Source organism: Sabethes cyaneus, chromosome 2 (genome assembly GCF_943734655.1).
Source record: "Sabethes cyaneus chromosome 2, idSabCyanKW18_F2, whole genome shotgun sequence".
In the NCBI taxonomy this organism is placed as follows: domain Eukaryota; kingdom Metazoa; phylum Arthropoda; class Insecta; order Diptera; family Culicidae; genus Sabethes; species Sabethes cyaneus.
The window spans coordinates 188,322,544-188,339,981 of record NC_071354.1 but is presented as its reverse complement, the minus strand read 5'-3'; positions in this window follow the sequence as shown (position 1 = coordinate 188,339,981).

Genomic DNA, 17,438 nt, shown 5'->3' with positions numbered 1-17,438 from the left:
CGCAATTAGGCAGGTACCATTTGAAAGATTTTGAATTGTGTTTATCTGATGTCTTTCCAAGTTAAGCCTCGTTGGTCGTCGTTCGGTTTGTTTTCAGTATACAACACGCGACATGTCATACGATTTTGGAATGCGCCATTCGAGTAAATTGAGCAAAGATAATGTCTGATAGATAGTGAATTGATGAACTCGCAGTCAAAACAAAGTGCCAGTTAGAGTATCAATGTTGGGGATAATCAATTGATGTTACAGAAAATTTTAAAACTTTATGAATGTTTGAGAATATTAAGTGAGGACCCAAGAGCTCGAGACTCACGTGTTCTTACTCTTACTCTTTTCTGCGTCATTCGCTAAGCAACTTCTGCGAGCGTAGTTAAAATGTTCAAGACCCATAAATTAAAGCTTCGTTATGTAGAGTAATTAAATAATCATAAACACATGTATCTAATTGAGCCTTAATTAATCTACCCTTAATTTTTTTTCCAGAAGTTTATATATAGTATACAGTGTGCCTCACACATTACACACAAAAATACCGGGATCTGTTTTCAAACCACCAATGACTTGCGGCAAAATAAAACAGTGACAAGGCGATTTCGAAAATCACTCTCCGATACATGCTGACCTTGAAGGAACGGACTACGAAATGCGTGACATTCATCCGCTCATGTTGAGTTCAACAGCCGAGCTGTCTCAGCCGTCCGTCATACGAGGTGGATTGCATTAATCGCAAGCTGCCAATCCAATCCGACCGTCCGATCGCCGTCGATGCGATTTTTGGACCCCACGAATGTAGAGATAGGTATGTGATTTTTCACACTTCCACCTCTCGGGACCCGATATTTGCCCGTCCGTCGAGTGGATAGGTCCGTTCTGTTGCTTTATTTGAATTTCTTCGGCCGAGGTCTACTGCACTTTGCTGTTTGTCGAAGCGTTTAAACTAAGTCAAGGTGATGAAGAAAATATCTTGCCTCTCCGGTATGGCCAAATTGCGGAGTCCTCAACGCACATGGATCGGTTCGGCTCAGTTCAGTCGATAGGTTTACGCATTTAACTGAGTCTGTGAGCCTACTATATCGTAAAACGAAGCCGAGGAAGAGTGGAGGAACTGCTGCTAATGGTGCGAAGGTGCCGTAAGTATTTTCCTTACCCTGCTTAGCTGCTTCAAACGCAAAGCCTTTCCTTTAAACCGGTAGATAAACACCGCTAAATGGCGTTGTTTGTTACCTTAACGTGTGCCAGGGGTATTCCGATTACTTCATCATGTGAGAGGCCTTTGCGGTCGAACTGAAACTATGAATGAGCGGCTGAACATCAGAAACCGAATTTGCTACAGTATCAAACGATGTTTTGGTGTCAGCCGCGGACAGCGCCTATAGAATGGAAGATCAGTTTTTACGATGCTTTGATATGAATGTGCGAATGAGTTCTTAATGGTTTAACCGATCAACAAGCCGACTCATGTTGAGTGAGTCGACAAAATTAACGTACCGTTCAGTAATACCGGTTGGCCCATGTCAGCCAAATGATATTGATAACTTCAAGCATGTAATTTTATGGGTAAAACGAGATAACAAGGATTCATCACTTTGAGAGAAGGGAGTCAGGTTTCAGGTCTAATCAGGTCTGAGGAAAGATAGATAGTCGTGATTAAAAAAGACGAATGTTCTTAAAAAATTTCTTTGCTCTAAGAGGTCAATGGGTCATTTTGATGTATCCTGGATAGGCCAATTTTGACTTTGACATAACCATATGGCATATATTTTAATTAAACTAAAGTCCAATTCGTGCACCAGATTAATTTAATTATTTTCAAAGTTTTTATAAATTTTCCGAAAAGTTCTTATCAACACTAAGATTAATGAATATTCCAGAAGGCCAACCTCTGGAAAACCCAAAAAATGCACTTGACCTTGCAAACGTACAACAAACGTATTAAGTAATAATCCTCACCCACAATCGCAATGCACTTTTGATATCAACAGAAATCTTTCAGTCATTACAGCCAATTATAGCGCACTGCACTGTGCAGTCTTATCTAAGTCGCAGAAGCTTACCCCGGCAACCCCAATCCGCGATTACCTTTGGCTTTGATATCATTCTAAAGTCAAAAACCCTTGTCGAAAACAAACGCAAATAGATGTAAATTTCCCAGTGTTGTGATATAAAAGCAAAAAAAAACTGGGCTTATCGAGCAAAACATCCGGACTGTTTAAAATATTATGAAATTTTTTTTATCAACTGCTACCGGCTCCGCGATAGAGGAATCGTGATCCCAAACAACCCCGAAAGCCGCCCGGTAACAGGTTACTGGTCGGTTCAAAATTAGCATTATTGTTTTTAGTGCCCGTTTTCTGTTTCTATGCTTCCAAGCTGAATAATCAGCTCGTCTAGCGCTTTGTTTGGATTGTACAGGGAATCAGCAATACGATAAGAATTACAGTTCGCCGGTCTGGTTAGATTACATTGTGGTATTGATTTACAGGTAGGTTTGCAATTGATTTTCATTGTCCATTTGAACTGCTCGTGTTCTTGCTATCAGGCCACTGGTGCAACCGGCTGCATACGTCGGCTTATTTGGTTTAATCAGCTGTTCGAGACATGTAGGTACTTCTTCTAATAATTAGTATTTCCGCTCAATCAAAGTGGTTCGCAGGCGTCTGCAAGACAAGAAGCGTGCGGCCTCATTGAAATTGATGAGAAACTTATGTTTTAGAGTGCCTCATGATATTTCAACAATTTTTTATCTCTTCCTGTAGTGTGGGTTCTGATTTGTTCCGTTGAACAAATGTACACTTCATATAATTTCAATATTGCATTTTATGCATGGTTACGTCAAATATACCTAATCAATTGTATGAAGAGATTCCTCTATCTCATCATATAGGTAATTGTTTAATTTATGCTATACAAATCGTTACCTGCACGCCATAACCACTAAGTAAACTGTTCTATTTCTTTACTCAAATTTGTTGTACATTCTTCCGCTTTAGATTACAGCCGTTCTACAAATTTCATGTCTGCATTATGTCTCAATGGATAATTAGGGGTACGAGGGGTAAGACCGGTACCCTAAGGGAAATGATCATTTTGTCAGATCTGAGACCAATATTGCTTAATTTTCCTCACAGAATCAGTATTTATTCTGTTTTCAGTAAGAAATGAGACTGTCAGAGGTTTTGATTGGCTATTTTACCAAATACAGTACATTTTTAAAACAAACAGATAATCACAGCAATGCGGGTAAAATCGGTACCTAATTTTGTTAATCAATTTATTTATAATTTTTATGTTTCCTTTTTTTCATTCATTTATTTTTAATTTATAATGTTATTGGGTTAGCCCAAAAGCAGTCACGTACGACCGATGAAAAGTTCGGTCCTACGTGACTGCTTTATCGCTTACGATAAATTATAATTATTTTAATACAATTAACCCGCAAACTAATTATGTCGCACCAATGTTTGTCGTATTCGTTCGTCTGGCAACATCCAGGTTTTCTGTTTTCACCTTCTACAATAAATGCTAGATCGTGCACCTTCAACAGCTGCTTTTCCTAGAACCACTTCCAACTTTGGTTTATCGTCTAGCGCCTTCAGCGCCTCCTTCACAGACCATCTCACCATCTGCTCCCATCTACCGCCCGTGTGCGGTTCGTAAGGTCATTTATCCTTGGTAGACTCCAGTGAAATGAACGTTATTTGGGTTTATTAGTATCTCTGGTCATCCATTGTATAACGCAAAAGGCTAACCTTGCATGGCCTTGCAGCAACCTTTCGACGGTGGTGACTGTCTTAAGCAACATTTTCTCGATCTGTCCGACACCTGATACCCACAGGTTCATTCCTTCTCCACTGTAGCAATGTCGGCCGTTCACTTTATCGTCAGCTTTTTGTGGAATCCAGCAACGTCCCAGCGAACCGTCAAGCTTTTTTCCATCATAGTTACTGACGTTCCTTCGTTCATGAAGTTCCTGATGCAGGCTTTCTAGATTCCAGTCGGAATCATCTGGAATAGCATATCGTTGTTCGTCCGTATGTGCGCACTGGTCCCAATGGTATCGTCAATTGAATGGAGAAGTTCTGCATCCCCCGACGATGCATTTTAGCTTGAACTTGCATGGTGCTGTTCTATGATCGTTCTGATACACGCCTATAGGCCAACGATCGACGACTTTTGTCCGGTCCAAGTACGACAGGTTTCTGAAGTCCTGGTTATACCGCAACCGATATTCTGTGTGCTGAAACACTTTGGATGGCCTCAGGTTCCTCCTTTCACCGCCACTGGTTTGTTTTTCGGCTTCGCTGTCGTTGTATACCACTCCATACTGCTTGAACTTGCTTTGTGCTTTTCCTGATCGGCTGTCTGTGTTGGCTTTTCCAGGAGGCTCGAACTCCATGCTGACTTTTGCTTCCATTTCGGAGAAAGCCTGGAGGGTAACTTTTTTCTTCCCTTGCTTGAAGCGTAGCTACTCCCGCTTGTCGTTGTTCGGGAGCTTTTCAACCAGCCCTCGAGTAAACAGTGGATTTCGGTAGAAACAGTCCTCGAGCCATCTCCATCAGAGCTTGAATTTTTAAGCATTCTTGCAGCTGCGCAAGGTTTTCAATATCGGAATACCCATAGACTTCGTTGGACAACAGGTATTTTCCAAAGAACAACGGTCATTCTTACGGCTCTCCCAAAAAATAAGTATTGCTTAATTTATTTCTAGCGGCCAATTACGTCTTGGTCGGTCCGGTGTAACACCTATCCTGTCGGTGTCGACTCTTCAAATTCTCACTTTTCTCCGAACTTCCATTAGATTCTCTGTCGAATCCATCGTCGGAAAGACTTGCCTCGCCGTCACTACCATTTTCGGTGTTTTCCCTGAAATCGCCATCTTACTCATGGATTTCTTCGAGCTTCCCCAGATTCTGCTATATCAGCTTTGCCATCTTCGGACTGCGCTTTTGACGTAGGACTACGTCTAACGGCAAGGTTTGGGCGGCAAGGATAGGGTGTCATTCCGAAAAATCGAAAAGTGCGATCGTCACGAAAAATTATGGTTTTGAGCGCTAATAGCTTAGCGGTTTCCCAATCGATTTTAAATATTTTTGCACCAATCAATCGGAAAATCTTCTACGCATCAACCCCAATATAGAAACCTATTGATTTCAAAGTACGCACTATTGAAAAATTGAAAATAATGAAGCATTTTCCAACTGGCAATCCCCGCTTCGTGATTGGTCGCAACGTATTTTTAGAAAAAAAAGTGACAAAATCTCCCCGTCCCAACAGGTCGAAGATTCTTTGCGACGATGGAATCTAGACCAATTTGATATCTGTGCTTGGGAAGTACGCCAGAAAGAGTGACAAAGTCTCCCCGTTCCAACAAAATTCCTTATGAACGCGATAAACCTAGTCCAATTTGATATCTGTGCTTGGGAAGTATGCCAGAAAGAGTGACAAAGTCTCCTCGTCCCAACAAAATTCCTTACGAACGCGGGCGATTAAACCTAGTCCAATTTGAAATCTGTGCTTGGGAAGTATGCCAGAGTACCAAACCACCCCTCTTTTTCAACCGATGTTATGGCTTAAACATTAAATCTAGCCCAATTTAATATCCTGAAAGTGAAACTTCATAGAAAGTGAGCGACCACCTTTTCCTTTTGCCAGATTGGATCCATATACTGCAAGAATTTGTTCGGAACTGTTGTCTTGCTCGGAATCAGGGCTGAAAGGATATTTGTGTATGTGACGTGACGCAGCAATTCTCAAAGCGAGGAAAATCAGCAACTCTCTTATCTGAGAATAGTTTTGAACATCTCATTTGCTGCTTTACGTCAGTTAGTTGCTTGCAATTGTATGCATACTTACAATAGCCAAGCATTACATTTAGATTAATTTCTTTCGAAAATGATGGACAAGAGTCACAAGACAAGGCAGGAGGGATCCGTAGTGATGTCAATTTTTATTTGACCGTCAACTCGGCATAAGACAGGAAGGTTCAAATCATTTTCCAAACAACTTTAACTTACTTATAGAGTAGCTTGCAATCATGAAAATGAGTAAAATCATGTAAAAATTATCGATTTGCAAAAATTTGAATTTCTCAACCTACAGCACAGTCGAGCCATTTTATCATAACAATTTTTTGATGTCATGAAAATACTATGTAAATAGTGTTTGATGTTGAACTAAGATGTGGGGCGCTAGTAACATATATTTAAAAACAATCGAATTTTCTCAACCTGCAGTTAGTCTCAACAAATGCTGCATTTAGCTTGATGTACATGATGTACATGTATTATTACATGTGTGGATACATGCTACTATCACTACAAAGAGACTTACGTAGTCCTGCGTCACCTATGCGATCGTGTCTTGTACACAACCCGTCTGATTTTTACCTCCAACAGATGTTCCTTCTTCGGTATCGAAGAGTTTCTTAGAAGCGTATTATTTTAAACGCTCCATGACCTTCATTTTGTTGGTACAACATTTCTGCTGCTTTATCATCCGGTATAGCTGTTCCTATCACGTTTGCAGAATGACTTTTTGCATTTTCTTGTCTTTATTTTCTTCTTTTTCAGGTATAGCTCGATAACTCAGTTGAATTCTATCTCATTTCTTTCAATTAACATTTTTATTTCCAACTCCTGCTTCTTTTCCATCGCTTTCCGCGCATCCTCTAGAGATAACAAACGGTCGGTTTTGATGCTGGAATCGTCACCACCTTTTTTGGAGCGACTCCTCTTCTTTGGTATACTTCTTCTTCGCAATTTGGGAACTGTGGATGAAATGTCCAGTCGGGGCAAAATAGACCGCTGTAACATTTTACGCATAGGGGTAATAGGGGCTTAATGGGCACCTTAAATGGCTGATTTTGGATGCTTAAATGGCTGAATTTTTAAAGTATCGTCAATGCAAAACATGAATTTGGTGTCGATTATTAAAGGCATACTGTTTGCTAGATACAAAATAACTGTATAACCATGAAAATTGTGAGTTAAAGTCATGCTTCAAAAATTACCAATCAGCCAGTGTGTGGGGCAAAATGAGCACCCCCCTGGGGCATAATGAGCACTCTTATAAACATTTGCCTGGAAGGTGTATACAAGTAAAGACAAGCACACAAACACATATCACACATTATTGACCGCTACCCGGTTGACGCCTTGCAATCGAGTCACAGAGGTTGCCTCTGGAGCACGCAAGGAAAGTCTCGGATGACGCTTTTGGAAGCTACGCAGCCAACCCCAACCAGCTAGCTGTATTTTGGTGTTGAAGACATGGGCTTTTCCATTTTTCTCCCCCAGCTAATATGCAAGGCTTCAGATTTCAAGAGTAGTAATATCGTAGCGTCGAACCTTCATTTCCAAAATATGGTTCACTAGCACTTGTTCTTCAGCAGGAGTGAAAACGGTCTTTAAAGAACCGATTTGGAACACCTCCTGTCCGGATATTGCAGCTTCGTATCTCTTCACATACGGGGATAGCGTCTGCCGTGGAACCCCGTGGTACTTGGCGGCTTGTTTCGTGGATGTTCCGTCTTGCCTTACAGTGGTTAAGACCGCTTGCAGGGCCATTTTTGACCAAGTCTGTCTTCCGGACTTTTTATATGTACGCACCATTACTATAAACAAGCACTGACGACATGAACAAGAAAATTCACAAGCCTACTGAGACAAATTTGAGATTAGTTTATTCGACATCATGTGCTCGTTTCACATAGAAGTGCTCATCTCGCCCCTAGTCAATTAGTTAAACTAAAAACGAGTCCTTGAGCTACAATGTATACATTATGTTGCAGTCTGCACATAATTGATTAAAGTGTTTAAACGACTATGAAAGCTTATTTGGTAGTGCTCCAAAATTATATGTTTTTCATCGTTTGAGAACCACATTAAGTTTTTTAATATATCTCCGTGTTTTAAAAGGAGAGACCACTTTTGTTTTGAAAAATAGATGCAGGTATACCTCGATAGTACACACACCTTTGCTTCGTTTATCGTACGTATTACCGAAATGTACGTACTATCGAATCACAATTTTAGACTTTGAAACATTGTTGTATTATGCTTAATATTGCATGAAATTTGCAAATTTGCAGACACTATTGAATAAATATACATTTTAGTAATATTGATTTAATATAGCAGTTATTTTTTAATTTTTTTAAATCAATGATTTCGCCCTTTGTGAAGCTTGGAATGAAACAAATAAAGTGTTGCTGGAAAATGTACGTACTATCGAGGCAAAATGTACGTATTATCGAGGATACGTACTATTGAAGCAAAATGTACGTATTTTCGAGGGTACGTACTATCGAGGGTACGTACTAACGAGTGTACGTACTATCGAGGTATACCTGTACGGTAATACTTACAGTAGTGTATCGCGTATCACATTTTATTACAAATTGCGTACTTTCGTAGAAAAGAGGGGAGCTCATTTCACCCCGTGTGCTCATTATGCCCCTAATCTCCCTACCTAGGGTCCGTGCACTAATTACGTAAGGGTTATTTCATCATTTTTAAACCCCACTCACTCCCCCCTTCATAAGATTTTGGAAGATTTTTGGCAATCCCCCTCCTTCCCGCAAAATCATAGTAAAATTTTTTGAAACATTAACGTTCAAGTTTTAATTAAAAAGTTAGACGTCTATCTATATATATATAAAAGTGAGCGTGAGTATTTTTGTATGTTTGCAAGTTTGTATGTTTGTATGTTCCACCATAACTCCAGGACGCTTTACCCGATCTCCACCAAACTTGGCACACTTGTTCCTTGATAGGTGGAGGGGGGAGGGGAGGGGAAAGGGGGGGGGGGCTGTGAGAAGTCCAGCGCCTCTGTGCTTTATATGTACACGGGTACCAATGAGCCACATGCCCTGGCGGGTGTTGTGGGTTCAAATCCGGTTATAATCTCACATTATAGCTTGGTTCGACCCATGCACCTTCCAGCATTGGACAAAAGGTAGGAGTCACAAAGACAACTTGTTAAGCGTAGCTACCTATTACCCCCCCTTCCCCTTCCTTTCCCCTCCATTCCCAAAAAATCCTTCTTCATTACTTTCCCTTACCGACCCTTCATCAATTGTAGAACCATCGTTTCAAAAATATATTGGCACACATGTTCCTTGACATCATGGAATTAGCACGGGGGTTGACAAAGGGGAGAGGGGAACTAATAGGGGGGACCATAACTCATAAGGGAGGGGGGTTCGTAACAGGGCCGGGGGTGGGGGGTGGAAGGTCACAACTCCGAAAAGCCTAGACGGTTATTCATCAAACTTGGCACACATGTTGTTTGACATAAGATAATCAGCACTGGGAAGCTAACAAAAACCGGGGGGAGGAGAGGTTCTCTGACAGGGGGAGGGTCCTTAATAGGGGGAGGCCATAACTTCGAAACGCCTTGGCCGTTCTTCATTAAACTTGGCACACATGTTCCGTGACATCAGGGAAGCTGCACCGGGGATTGACAAAGGGGGGTGGGACTAATGGGGGGAGACGATAACTCCGAAACGCCGTGACCGTTCTTTATCAAACTTTCATACATGTTCCTTGAGGACTGAAGGAGTTGACAAAAAAGGGGGGAGTAACAGGGGGAAGACTCCGAAATGTATGGACGGTTCTTCCTTAAGCGACGGTGGGACAAAAGAGGGAATTGATGACAGGAGGTTGCTGACAGGAAGAGGAGAGTAACGCCCACCTGACTGTAACAATTTATCCGTACAACAGAAAAAATGTAATTACGAAACACTAAACGGCAATGCTTGCAGCTGTAGACTTGTCAAATGTAATTATGCGCCGAATCAAAGTGACCCGTATAAAAAGTGTTCGACCATTAGTTCTAAGTGTTGCTGGCCGACTCTATTTGAGTCACAGGGGCAATCATTCGAATAGTGTGGAGTTGATCTGAGAACACCATGTTTTTGCCATCAACTTCCAGAGTAGGCTCGGCCAATAATTTGTGCATACTTACTCCTGGTGGTGAAACTAAAAACAATGTTTATAAACAAGTTTGGTCTTGAAGTGAGATGAAAGGAATGACAGGTTTTGGATCCATGGAAGAAACACTGTTGCACATTCTACTGTTTTTGAAAAGTACCATAACAAAACTATTCATTACATATGGGTGGAGTGACCATTGTTAGCGGAAGGTGCAAATTGGATAAATGTCTTTGTTTCTCTTTCTTTATAGGGTTTTATATGGATTTCCGTAAAGAAAACAGAGCTGTAAGTGACCGGGTAGACAACGGGGGGGGAGCGGACAAATGGGCAGGAAAGTCCAAAAGAGGAACAAGCGTTATATTTTTGCATTATAAGCATTTCTGTTACAATAACTGATATATAAGTGGCTGTGAGACAAAGGCGCCCCGAGTAAGATCGGGCACTCAGCTAGTTGAAAGAATATTGGAACAGTCAACAAAGTTCAAACAAGTTCATAAAAACCTAAGTTCAAACAAATTCATAAAAAAAAACAAACAAAATCAATTATCTGTTGTAAATTCTTTCATAGCCCACTCACGAACAGAACGTATTTCAGCATTGAGGTTCTTAATAGATAATGGTATATGCTTAGTCTGGTTGGTAAACGGCCGGATAATGCGGAATATAGACCCCATAGTGGTCGTTAGCCTCTTATCCAGCAACTCCGATCCCGACCTCCTCGTGGTACCAGCCGGAATACGAGCAACCTTAGCGGAGATCGGGTAACCAACCCCGGTGGAAACTAAGGTCGTATACTAACCGGGAAGGAGGTAGTGAGTCTCGGCACTATAAGATGGCAGCCCCATCGCGAGACTCGGTAGTGTTGCCCCAGTACGGCTACACACCTAAAAAAACTTAAACTAACAACATTCAAGCATATTCGGGGCGGAATATTCGGCATCGACCTAGGCGACGGAACAAGGACGACGAATGGAGACTCGGGACTTGGAACTGCAGATCGCTAAATTTCGCAGGTTGCGAGCGGGTGCTGATTGAACAGCTGGAACCCCGCAAACTCGGCATCGTAGCTCTGCAGGAAATCTGTCGCAAAGGAGAGAAGGTATGGAAGATACGTGGCGGAAAGGCCCAGTTTTACCAGAGCGGTGGCGCTACCAACGAACTGGGAACGGGCTTTGTAGTGCTGGGCGGAATGCAGGATCGCGTGATAGATTGGAAGGCGATCAACGAGAGAATGTGTGTATTGAGGATAAAGGGTCGTTTCTTCAATTATAGCATCATTAACGTGCACTGCCCGCACGAAGGTAGACCCGACGATGAGAAAGAAGCGTTCTACGCGAGGCTGGAGGCAACGTACGACAGCTGCTCGTCACGGGACATCAAGATCGTCATCGGGGATATGAACGCCCAGGTCGGTAGGGAAGAAATGTATAGACCGATGGTAGGACCCCATAGCCTGCACACCGACACAAACGATAACAGCCAACGATGTATAAACTTCGCAGCTTCCCGAGGCCTAGTGATCCGAAGCACCTTTTTCCCGCGCAAGGATAACCACAAAGCCACCTGGAGGTCACCTGACCAATGTACAATGAACCAAATTGACCACGTTCTCATAGAGGGCCGGTTCTTCTCTAACATCACGAACGTACGCTCCCGTCGGGGTGCGGATATTGATTCTGACCATTACCTAGTAGCAGTACATGTGCGCTCAAAGCTGTCCACCGTATACCGGACACGTCAAAGCCGCCCTCCTCGGCTGAACATCAGGCAGCTAGATAACCCACAAGCTGCCGAGAACTACGCGCGAGTACTGAATGAGGCACTGCCTTCTTCCGAGGAGTTAGGTGCTTCAAACCTCGAAGACGTGTGGGGCAGAATACGCTCGGCCATCGGCTACCGCGGCACTAGGTATTGAGCCTCGGAGTACACAAAATGATTGGTTTGATGGGGAATGCCAACCCAGCAAACCAGATATCGTATATTCATGTCGAGATTTAATCTTATATAAATGGATATCACATCGGATTGGTATAAATGTACACATGTTGTAAGCACATTGTGTAAATTTCATCGTATGTAATGCACACGATGATTGATATACGAATTAATAGTAAAAATCGAAAATAGGTCGAAAGATAATCGGGTTATGCTTAGCGAATATCGCACATGACGATTTCTTAGATTTAGTTACCAACAATGGCTATCATGAAGATGTAATCGTATTTAATTACAGTTTTCATCGGATTATGTTTTGCAAAATGTTTTATATGACATCGTTTTAGATTTATATACAAGCAGTGATAATCATGAGATTTTAGGTGCATTAAACTTGTGTGTAAGGGTGCATTGAACTTATTTTTATTGTGGCGGAATATTCAAAAACCTATTATCTGGTTTGAAAAACTTTTACAATTACCTTTTTAACTATTTTAAAATGTTAATAATTCAAATAAGCCCGCCTAAATATTAAGCAGCAAGCATATAATGATTAAGTCATACTGACAAGACAATAAAAGATCTTTTTGGAAAAGCACTCTTTGAGGAGTTTGATTGTTGTTTGGCGTATTAAAATCACGTAACGTAACGTTTTAAAAATTAAAAATGTTAAAAATAGAAACTCATAATTTTTTAGATATTTCTCTGATAGGTAAGTGAACGAACGGAAATCTTAAAATTTACTAAGGAGAGTATTTCTCAGAACTGGGCAAGTCTAGATTATGATCCATTCCGCTAATCTAAATGCCTTAATATCAGTGCATCTTATGGCTTTTCAGAAGAAATGCAAATGTTAAGTGGAATTGGAAAAAGACATTCAGCATTAAACTGGTACAGTAAAAAATAATGTTTGATGTTTATTGTTGTAAGAAATTTTGAGCTGTCCTATAGCATCTAAATGTGCAGCATTCTATTTTAAATAACTTTTAATTTCTTTTTAAGAGCTTCTGAAATAACAGACAACATACAAAAATGTTTGAGCTTCTATATTATTTCTATGTAATCAAATATGAATATGCATATAACGTATTCTAATGTATATTTAGAACAATCTGTACCACGGAATGCTAACAAAGGTAGTGCATATCATTCCATGAAGTCAGCATTATCATTAAAATTAACGATCAAATGCAAACTTATTTACGACACTTTAATTCAGTCACAATTGACACAAACTCGTATGTCGGATGAGAATAAATCAAATCCGTACTTACATGTTCAATGCATCAGATAGGATCTCATTGCTTACATGTACGATGACTTCGGTTTAAGATGTGCAAAAATATCATTGAGGTACTGATGTACCAGTAGCTTAAAGGTAATGAACAAATACTGCGGTACGGGTGGTTCTTGGTTCTAAACCAGGTGAGTACAGCTTTGTTTTAAATGATATAAACAAAAAAGTTAAATATTGTGACAGGTCGATAATATTTGGAAGCTTATGAAAAAAAGCTTTCAGCAAAGCTTTTACTTTTTGTCTCATTGACTTTCAGGGCGAATATTTAGCTATAAATAGCCTGCTCTGTATGCAATTTTTGACACTTGCCATTTACCACATGGGGGAAGGCGAAGGGTAGAGTAGAAATATTATCGTAACTGTGTCGAAATGCAATCCAGTCAATCGGCTCAGTCGTATAAACTGTTTTGTTTTGTCGGCATTTCAATTATTCTGAAGAACTAAATCATGTATATCGCCTCCACTTTTGCATGTATATGCCGTTTCTGCGCATGATATATGATTTGATAAACCTTATATGCTGACGTTTATCTCATTTAGAATTAAGTTATACAGACCAAAATGTTTGCTGGGAACAAGCGGTGGAGGAGAAAAAAAATGCTTGGAAAAATTATCTAAGTATTGCCACTAGAGAGAACCTGGCCAAGTACCGACGAGCTAGGAACAAGTTGACCACGATCCTGAGGAGAAAAAAGCGCCAAAAGGAGGACAGAGATCGTGAAGAATTGGAGCAACTATTCCGAGCTAATGACACGCGCAAGTTTTATGAGAAGGTGAACCAAACTCGGAAGGGCTACACACCGAAACCTGACATGTGTAGGGACGAGGGAGGGAATCTAATTACAAACGAGCGCGAGGTGGTCGACAGGTGGAAGCAGTTCTTCGATGAACACCTCAATGGCGAAGTCGCAGAAGGAGGCGGAACGGAAATTAACCTAGGAGCGCCCATGGAAGATAGTGATGTCCTAGCACCTGATCTCCAAGAAGTCAAACGAGAAATCAGGTTGCTGAAGACCAATAAAGCCGCTGGGAAGGACCGCCTACCGGCAGAGCTTTATAAACATGGCGGAGAAACGCTAGCAAAGGCTCTACACTGGGTTATTTCGAGGATTTGGGAGGAGGAAAAGCTACCGGAGGAATGGATGGAAGGAGTGGTTTGTCCCATCTACAAAAAGGGTGATCGGCTAGACTGCTGCAACTATCATGGTATTACGCTGCTAAATGCCGCCTACAAGGTACTCTCCCAGATCCTGTTACGCCGGCTGTCACCGATAGCACAAGGTTTCGTAGGGAATTATCAGGCGGGTTTCATGGCGGCTCGCGCAACTACGGACCAAATTTTTACTATCCGGCAGATCTTGCAGAAATGTCGGGAGTACAACGTGCCCACGCATCACATCTTTATTGATTTCAAAGCAGCATACGATACAGTCGATCGAGACAAGCTATGGCAGATAATGCACGAATACGGTTTTCCGGACAAACTGACGCGACTGATCAGAGCTACATTGGATCGAGTGATGTGTTTCGTACGCATCTCTGGGACACTCTCGAGTCCCTTCGAGACGCGACGAGGGTTGAGACAAGGTGACGGTCTATCCTGTATGCTGTTCAACATCGCTCTTGAGGGGGTGATCCGACGAGCGGGCATCGAAACGAGAGGCACGATTTTTACCAAGAGTAGCCAACTTCTAGGCTTTGCAGATGACTTCGATATCATTGCCAGGAACTTTGCGACGGCGGAGGCAATCTACGCCAGACTGAAAGCGGAGTCTAGGAGAATTGGGCTAAAAATAAATGCATCGATGACCAAATACATGAAAGGAAGAGGCTCAAAGGAAACAAATGTGCGCCTCCCGCGGACGGTAACCGTTGACGGCGATGAACTAGAAGTGGTAGAAGAGTTCGTGTATTTGGGATCGCTGGTGACCGCGAACAACAACACTAGTAAGGAGATCCAGCGGCGCATCCAAGCGGGAAATCTAACGAATCCGCACGAAGCTAACAATGTACAAAGCCATTATTAGACCGGTAGTTCTTTATGGACTTGAAGCCGTGACGCTGCTTACGGAGGACATACGCGCCCTTGCCGTGTTTGAGCGGAAAGTGCTGCGGACGATATTTGGCGGAGTACAAACTGAAAGCGGAGAGTGGCGGAGGCGTATGAATCACGAGCTACAGGCACTGCTTGGGGAGACTCCCATCGTACATCTAGCGAAAGTTAGCAGGCTACGGTGGGCCGGACACGTCGTAAGGATGCCGGACGACTGTGCGACGAAAATAGTCCTCTTCAACAACCCAACCGGCACCAGGAACAGGGGGGCCCAACGTGCACGATGGCTCGACCAGGTCGAGAGCGATTTGCGACTTCTGAGACGACCAGGAAATTGGCGACGAGTGGCCTAAGACCGAGTTGAATGGAGACGAGTGCTTGAAACAGCACGAGCCACCCCGGCTCTATGCTGCTGAAGAAGAAGAAGATATGCTTAGAAACTACACTAGCGTTCACATAATTCGCGTCGATCCACTCTGCATCCTCTGAACATGTGTCCTCGCCAAGTAGCATACAAAGAACTTCTTTGCCTCTTTTAGATGATACGCGATACGGTCTTATCTTGATACTGGCACTGCATTGCGTTGAATGTACAGATCTATAATGACCATCTTTCTTTGAATGACAGTTTTCTTTGAAGCAAAATACTGACCCCATTCTGGGCACACGCGACAGGCAAGATCTTTGGGAACGGAAGAATAATACATCCCTAGAAACATTTTTGTTGTATATCAGTTTATCAAGCGCTTGTTCCATTGGTACAGCTATACATTAGTTGAATAAGCTACTCTTAAATAAAAGTGTTTCTCGTGATGTCTTAAGGGATTTTGCGGCTGCCTTACGGGATTGGGATAAGCTGCTGCTGCTGTAGGCCGACTGCTGTTTACCTGAGTAAGCAAGGCTAAAATACTTAGCAGGTTGCTACGCATTTCGTTGCAGCATGAAGTATTTCGACGCTTACAACTTAACTCATCAATTAATTTTGTTTTGGAACAAGTAACATGAGTTGCTTTTCAAAAATGTGAATTTTTCACTTTTTTTTGTGTACGAAAAATTTACGTAAGATATGATTAAGTCCCCCTCACGCCGAAATAAGATTTTGTAAGATTTTGCGTCTTCTTTTTGAGAATGTTCTAATGAATAACTTAAACTAAAAACGGGTAATTTTTTTTTCAGTGTACAGTTTTTTCAAGTTAAGAAATCTATTTCCTACAATAACAGACAAAACGGCACTGAATAGTCGTGTTGTTTCAGGACGTTTTTAAGGACACTTATTCTCGTAAATTTCCTAGTGATTTTTGAATTGGCCATATCCTACTGATCATCTTTACTTACTTATCTGTCCCAGACGTTTCACCTTACTTTAGCAAATACAGATAGCATCTCATGACTGATTCACTTTCTTCTATTTGTGGTATGCTATCGATAGCTTATCATCGCAATTGATAAGGGAATTCTTTCGGATCACGTGAAGGAAGTATGTGATGACACGGTTTTTTTTATAATAATGTTTCAGTACGGTTTTATTTGTTAATGGTTCCTGATGTTATCAATATCAATAGCGATATAGATTTAGTACAAACGTTGCCTCATCATGCGTTTTGCTTCCTGCACTCTGTGTAGTGTAATTATTTTCAATTTGTTGTAAGACGAAAGAGGGTTCGCTCTTTCTTTCTCGAAGGATACACTTAGATCCTATCACTAATCAATGATTGTTTGTCCTTGTTTTGCATTTGCAATATGCGTATGCAGAATGTGTTGTTGTTTTTCTTTTTGTTGAATAGGAGGATTATTATCGTTTGGCTTCTATCCGGGAATTGGTAATTGCTTTTTTTTTGTTTTGCTCGTCTAATCAATGTGGTTGTAAGGATTCATGCTATTTGTGTATGTTTGATTGATTCAGATAACATTGGGGGTTGCAATCTGCGTCAATTGGCAGAACGCGCCTTCGACGCGGCCTTCGCTGACGCATGAACCAATTCAATTCGAAGGAATGAGTTTCGGTTTTCAGTTTTTGCATCTTTGACGTTTGCTGAATTGGTTTCCCTTCTGTCTATTGAATTTCTTTCTACTCTATCGGGTTAAGTTTGCAATATGTTTTGCGTAGTTAAAGAGTAATAAGAGGCAATTACTAGGGCAATCTATGGTTTGTATTTGGCATATAATTTGGTGAAGAAGAACAGTATGCTTTCGATTAATAGTAAGGCCATACAAA